At 33.7% G+C, this 8,360-nt stretch overlaps 1 long non-coding RNA gene across 1 annotated transcript in view; it reads left to right on the forward strand.

Annotated features, from left to right (window-relative positions):
• Positions 1 to 1,161: 1,161 nt before the first annotated feature.
• LOC127648724 (uncharacterized) overlaps positions 1,162 to 8,360 on the forward strand; it is a 7,470-nt gene continuing 271 nt past the window's right edge. The window contains exons 1-2 of the long non-coding RNA XR_007971205.1: positions 1,162 to 1,316; positions 7,403 to 7,460. This is a non-coding gene — a long non-coding RNA (uncharacterized LOC127648724). The remainder of the gene's footprint in view (positions 1,317 to 7,402; positions 7,461 to 8,360) is intronic.

Consider the following 8,360-nt stretch of genomic DNA (forward strand, 5'->3'; position numbering starts at 1 on the left):
TTTAGATTATTACTAATTATTAATATAATATTTAACAGAGCTTCTATGAACATGAATAGCTTGTAAATCTAATAATAACCCTTTGATTAATGTTAATAGAGCTTGAATTAATTTGAAAAGATATTAACTTTAACGGAAGGATTATTTGTGATTATTTCAAGGATATTAATGTCAACTTAAGAGCTACAGTATAAACATTCATATAAGTACTGTTAACTTCATTTATTTACACGAAATTTTCAGTTTATACGCCTAAATCTCAGAAGAGGGATTAGAGTGAATGCTAATAATGCTTCAATAAAGGTAATTAGCATGTAAATGTTAATTGTGAATGTTAATTGAGTACCAATGAACCTTCAGCACATGTGAATATTAATAGTTCATGAAATGCTCATTGAACATTAATGACGCTTAAAGATCATGTTTTTTTTTTTGTTTTTTTATTTCAACCAAACAAAATATACAAAGATTTGTACATGAATATACACTTCTCAACCAATAGAAGTTAACAAACATAAGAAAATGAAAAAAAAAAAAAAAAATAAAATAATAGGTTATGCCAGGGGTAAAGTTACAATAATTTGTAGTAACACAAAGCTTCATAGGTCTTTCTTGCTTTTTTGTTCTTAATTTGATCTAATGTATTACCATACTGTTTAATCTCTTTTATAAAGTGTTCAAAGCTTGGCTTAGCTTTAGTCCATTTTTTCACATGAATGTGATATTTTCCTAGTAAAATAAAAAGTTGTATAAGGAAGCACATCGTACTTTTGGAATCAACATTTTCCTGCACAAAAAATAAAATACTACATCATACAGATTAATTTGTAAAAATGTTTCAAACAACCTAGAAACGAAATTTGAAACATCCAACCAAAACATTTTTGAATATACAATCAAAAAAAAGATGCGTTACAGATTCTTTGGCATTACAAAATTCACATACGTTTTCAATATTCAAATGAAAACGTTCATGAAGTAACTCTTTGACAGGGTAAATTCTGTGTACAATTTTATATGATACCTCTCTAATTTTATTATTAATAATGATCATGTTTCTTGAAGCGTTTACAGCATCGTTATATCGCATCATAGATGCAGCAGTATCTCTACAGCGTGTGTGTGGGACTTTTATTATGAAGTGAACCGGAAGACGTGAGCGTTAAAGACGGAAGCAGGAAGTGTGGGTGATCATGGAGGACAAACAAAGCGCTCTGCCGGTTCTGCCCAAACACTCGTACTGGTTTGATTTCTACTTGTTTTTGCTGTTTGATTTCATCCTCTTCTTCATCTTTTACTTCATTATTCCATAAGCGGTGAGTCAAGCTGCGAATCATATAAACACCAACTCTGATTGACTCCGTGACAGAAACAATCATGTGTTCACAACATCATTACTTAAGATCATTTTCTGCTGTGTATAAGATAAATTAATCGCTGTATATAAGATCATCATTTACAGCTGTATATAACATCGTCATTTACAGCTGTATATAAGATCGTCATTTACAGCTGTATATAACATCGTCATTTACAGCTGTATATAACATCGTCATTTACAGCTGTATATAAGATCGTCATGTACAGCTGTATATAACATCGTCATTTACCGCTGTATATAACATCGTCATTTACAGCTGTATATAACATCGTCATTTACAGCTGTATATAACATCGTCATTTACAGCTGTATATAACATCGTCATTTACAGCTGTATATAAGATCGTCATGTACAGCTGTATATAACATCGTCATTTACCGCTGTATATAACATCGTCATTTACCGCTGTATATAAGATCGTCATTTACCGCTGTATATAAGATCGTCATTTACAGCTGTATATAACATCGTCATTTACCGCTGTATATAACATCGTCATTTACCGCTGTATATAAGATCGTCATTTACCGCTGTATATAAGATCGTCATTTACAGCTGTATATAAGATCGTCATTTACAGCTGTATATAACATCGTCATTTACAGCTGTATATAACATCATCATTTACAGCTGTAAATAAGATCGTCATGTACAGCTGTATATAACATCGTCATTTACCGCTGTATATAACATCGTCATTTACCGCTGTATATAAGATCGTCATTTACCGCTGTATATAAGATCGTCATGTACAGCTGTATATAAATAAGATCATCATTTACAGCTGTATATAACATCGTCATTTACAGCTGTATATAAGATCGTCATTTACCGCTGTATATAACATCGTCATTTACAGCTGTATATAAGATCATCATTTACAGCTGTATATAACATCGTCATTTACAGCTGTATATAAGATCGTCATTTACCGCTGTATATAAATAAGATCATCATTTACAGCTGTATATAACATCGTCATTTACAGCTGTATATAACATCGTCATTTACAGCTGTATATAAGATCGTCATTTACAGCTGTATATAAGATCGTCATTTACAGCTGTATATAACATCGTCATTTACAGCTGTATATAACATCATCATTTACAGCTGTATATAACATCGTCATTTACAGCTGTATATAACATCGTCATTTACAGCTGTATATAACATCGTCATTTACAGCTGTATATAACATCGTCATTTACAGCTGTATATAACATCGTCATTTACAGCTGTATATAACATCGTCATTTACAGCTGTATATAAGATCGTCATTTACCGCTGTATATAACATCGTCATTTACCGCTGTATATAACATCGTCATTTACAGCTGTATATAAGATCGTCATTTACCGCTGTATATAACATCGTCATTTACCGCTGTATATAACATCGTCATTTACCGCTGTATATAACATCGTCATTTACAGCTGTATATAACATCGTCATTTACCGCTGTATATAAGATCGTCATTTACAGCTGTATATAACATCGTCATTTACAGCTGTATATAACATCGTCATTTACAGCTGTATATAACATCGTCATTTACAGCTGTATATAACATCGTCATTTACAGCTGTATATAACATCGTCATTTACCGCTGTATATAACATCGTCATTTACCGCTGTATATAACATCGCCATTTACCGCTGTATATAAGATCGTCATTTACAGCTGTATATAACATCGCCATTTACAGCTGTATATAACATCGCCATTTACCGCTGTATATAACATCGCCATTTACAGCTGTATATAACATCGTCATTTACAGCTGTATATAACATCGTCATTTACCGCTGTATATAACATCGTCATTTACAGCTGTATATAACATCGCCATTTACCGCTGTATATAACATCGCCATTTACCGCTGTATATAAGATCGCCATTTACCGCTGTATATAAGATCGTCATTTACAGCTGTATATAACATCGTCATTTACAGCTGTATATAACATCGCTCATTTACCGCTGTATATAACATCGTCATTTACCGCTGTATATAACATCGCTCATTTACAGCTGTATATAACATCGCCATTTACAGCTGTATATAACATCGTCATTTACAGCTGTATATAACATCGTCATTTACCGCTGTATATAACATCGCCATTTACAGCTGTATATAAGATCGCCATTTACCGCTGTATATAACATCGCCATTTACCGCTGTATATAACATCGCCATTTACCGCTGTATATAACATCGCCATTTACCGCTGTATATAAGATCGTCATTTACAGCTGTATATAAGATCGCCATTTACAGCTGTATATAAGATCGCCATTTACCGCTGTATATAAGATCGCCATTTACAGCTGTATATAACATCGCCATTTACAGCTGTATATAACATCGCCATTTACCGCTGTATATAAGATCGCCATTTACCGCTGTATATAACATCGTCATTTACCGCTGTATATAAGATCGTCATTTACAGCTGTATATAACATCGCCATTTACAGCTGTATATAACATCGCCATTTACCGCTGTATATAAGATCGCCATTTACCGCTGTATATAAGATCGCCATTTACAGCTGTATATAAGATCGCCATTTACCGCTGTATATAACATCGCTCATTTACCGCTGTATATAACATCGCTATTTACCGCTGTATATAACATCGCCATTTACCGCTGTATATAACATCGCTATTTACCGCTGTATATAACATCGCCATTTACCGCTGTATATAACATCGTCATTTACAGCTGTATATAAGATCGTCATTTACCGCTGTATATAAGATCGTCATTTACAGCTGTATATAAGATCGTCATTTACCGCTGTATATAACATCGTCATTTACCGCTGTATATAACATCGTCATTTACCGCTGTATATAAGATCGTCATTTACCGCTGTATATAAGATCGTCATTTACCGCTGTATATAAGATCGTCATTTACAGCTGTATATAACATCGTCATTTACCGCTGTATATAACATCGTCATTTACCGCTGTATATAAGATCGTCATTTACAGCTGTATATAAGATCGTCATTTACAGCTGTATATAACATCGTCATTTACAGCTGTATATAACATCGTCATTTACCGCTGTATATAAGATCGTCATTTACCGCTGTATATAAGATCGTCATTTACAGCTGTATATAAGATCGTCATTTACAGCTGTATATAACATCGTCATTTACAGCTGTATATAACATCGTCATTTACACGCTGTATATAAGATCGTCATTTACAGCTGTATATAAGATCGTCATTTACAGCTGTATATAAGATCGTCATTTACAGCTGTATATAACATCGTCATTTACCGCTGTATATAAGATCGTCATTTACAGCTGTATATAAGATCGTCATTTACCGCTGTAAATAAAATCATTTTTAATGCTGTATATAAGATCATCATTTACAGCTGTATATAAGATCATCATTTACAGCTGTATATAAGATCGTCATTTACAGCTGTATATAAGATCGTCATTTACCGCTGTATATAACATCGTCATTTACAGCTGTATATAACATCGTCATTTACCGCTGTATATAAGATCATAATTTACCGCTGTATGTAAGATCGTCATTTACCGCTGTATATAAGATCATTTTCACTGCACCTTTGTAAGGAATCACTTTTAGATGTTTAATGTTTATTATATCACTGCTATAGCCCATTTTGTTTATATATTGCAGCTTTAAATATGATATTTCCATTTTATTTAACTTATAAATGCATTTATGAATAATTGGGATATCATACTGTATTAACGATATAGTAAGAAAAAAAAACATGAGCTTATCAATTTAGCAATGACTCAATAATTTAAATAATAATGGTAATAAAGGTATTTTGAAAACTGCCTCTGCACAGGCAATTTATCCTATACAAAATAGTTTTACATTTCTATAATATGGAACTTTGATGTTATTAGGGTTGCAGCGGTATACCACAGTTTTAAAATTGACGGTTATCATACCATGTACATTTGTTTATCTACGGTATTGAGAAAAAAATACTACCGGACGGAGAATCTCACATGTGCGTGCGCATCTCCTTTATTCCTTGTCTGCCTGTCAGACTCGTCAACTTGCGGCAGACACAAACACATGCAGCGGAGAAAATGTCAGAGAGAGGCGAGGGGTCTGACGTGTGTGTGCGTGTGTGAGAGTTAAAGCAGTGTTTCTCAACTGGTCTATTCGGACTGGGTCGCAGACAGCAGGGAAATAACAATGCCATGGTTCTCCCATTGAAGATATTTCGGCAGCTGCCCAAGTGATCGAGTATTTAGGACTGCTGAGGCAGATTTAATGATAATCTCGCAAACAGCTAAAGCAGACATGGGCAATTTATGGCCCGTGGGCTGGATCAGGCCCTTCACATGGTTTAATGTGGCCCGCGGCTCATTTAGCGTAAAAGCATTTTTCTTTTTCATTGGATATTTCAGTTAACTTGCATTGGGATGTCACGCGTCTCCACAAGCATTTACATGCTCAGGGTTGCCAGATAAGAGACGCAACACCCCCAAATTGGCGCAAATTGGAAATATTCCGTCTAATGTCATACTTATTTTGTGCAATCTGGCAATCATGCACGCGAGTGCGCTATTTATATCTCACTTTCCCCTTTGACCAAACTTAACAATCTGTAGTGCAATATTCTGCTCAAGGAAAAGTGTTATACGGCTACTCTGTGTCCATTCGTGAGGCTGCTTGTGATGTTTGGTGCTTCTTTGCAGGTAAACCTTCTTAGTGATTAAATTAAATATTTAAGTAGATCTCTGCATCATTGACATGCGAGCAAAAGCAAGCCAGAGACAAATATGTAAATGTATTTTTTATTTGTGCAATTTAGAAATGTTGAAGTCCCTTCACGCCTGTATGTGAATCTAACTCTTGCAGTAATCATTTATCATATTCATGCAGCCGGTGTTATTTTGTTGTGTGCTGAAAGTCAATCCATCGAGGAGACCCACACCATTACCCTTTGAGTATGTAAACGGGTAAAGTTTTAGAATTAATTTGCACGCTTTGCGACAAAAATTAAACGTTCTATACATTTCTTTTTTTTTTATTAAAACTGAATAATAAATGAACACGGAAGTAGAGATGGTAAAATAAATATATAAGCTCAGCTTTATTCAGTTTTGTAATGCCTGATAGAAAAGTATCTACATTTGTAAAGTAATGTAATACTTTAGGCAATTGCAGAATAGTCCCATTAGTCACAGATACACTTCAGAAGATTGAGTACAATAAACTATTTCTGGGCTTAAAAGTACCAAAAGAACCAAATCAATGCAGAACGTTGTATCTCAAAAGTAGTACAATGTGCCCCAAATGCACTACTTACAGCCCGATGTGGCCCCTTAAACAAAATAGTTACAAATATTCATAATTACACATTTGTCTCAGGATTTAAAGTAAATTATATTTTGACAAACAGTTTCAGTTTCATATGAAATAATCTAAAGGGAGAATCTATTAGACCTCATGTTATATCAACAGTGACAGTTTAAAGTTTCAAGATGTGTTTCAGGTATTATTTAATTCTCATAAATACATTAATTTATTATTATTATTATTTAAGACTAGCACACTGACCTAACCATGGTAATGAGGAGCCTTTCCTTCTGTGTAATATGTGTATAAATATGTAATATTAGGTAACAAACGGGATAATAATGGGCTCATATAAGTAAATATACTCTTCAATTTTTAAAAGGGGGAGAGAAACTTCCTGTAGATTTTGACTTCATTATCAAAAATAATGTCACTTGATGCATGTCCTTGTACTGGAAAACCATGAACAAAACTATACAACATAAAAGGAAATAAATCAATTAATAAAATAACCCTTTTGTTTTCATTGATTATAGTAATTGTGTAATACCGTGAAACCGTGATATTTTCTGAGACTGTTATCATACCGTGAAAATCTCATACCGTTGCAACCCTACTTGTAATTGTTACATGTGTTTTTATGTGTACTTTGAACATGTTCTTTCTGTGTGGTTTACAGCGTTCAGCATATGAACCAATCAGATTCACCAAAGAAACTCTGAACCGCCGCTGAGATGGTCAGTACTGTTTTCAAACTTTATAGTCAGTAAGACCATTACAGATATTTCAATAGGGAAAGAAATGCTAATGAAAATTCTTGATTCTACATGCAACTGAATACATTTCTATAAATCTTTAAAAACTATTGGTCGACCGATGCCGATATCCAGAGAGCAGGGTGACCGAACTTTTTTTTTTTTTTGCTCTATATTTACTAAATTTCACAGAAAAGTAAAAAATTATATTGTATTTTAAATGGTAGATAGCAGCTTCTTCAGATTTCTGTTTAGTCATTAGATTTTAGTAATGTATTTGCACATGAAGATATTAATTTATTAGGAAGATGGTAATAACCTTACACACAGTAGTTCAGCAACCATAAATCTTAAGTCCACGTCAGTGATCGGATTTACTCCAAAAATATCTAATCTAATATAAATATCTGTTGAGGAGAGACTGATAGAATATGTGCTTTAGAGGTAAATAAATGAACGCTACACAGGACGCTGGATCTGCTGAAGTTGTGTGAGGTTGGTTTATTACATCTGTTTAAATGAGATATGTGCATATTTGCAGATGGTATATGATATTAGTTTTATTATCATTAGATAAGACAGTTAAAGTTACAGGGAACTGTTGAGGAGGGAGAGAGAGAATGAAACAGGCGAACACTTGAACATTATGAGCTCAAACGCGTCTGCCGCGACTCTGAAGTCTGAATATTGAACGATTTAACGGCCTCTGTGATATATCGGCCGACCACTATTAAATACTAATTAATACAATGACGTGTAGCCTTGAAGTATTTCTCATTAATAGAAAGTGTCTTAACACAATATATTAGACCGCTGCACACATTTTCTAATATATTATTTTAATTAGTCAGACTGTAAACGGTTTCTGAATTTAGTCGGGAC

The sequence above is a fragment of the Xyrauchen texanus genome, chromosome 1 (assembly GCF_025860055.1).
Source record: "Xyrauchen texanus isolate HMW12.3.18 chromosome 1, RBS_HiC_50CHRs, whole genome shotgun sequence".
Taxonomy (NCBI): Eukaryota; Metazoa; Chordata; class Actinopteri; order Cypriniformes; family Catostomidae; genus Xyrauchen; species Xyrauchen texanus.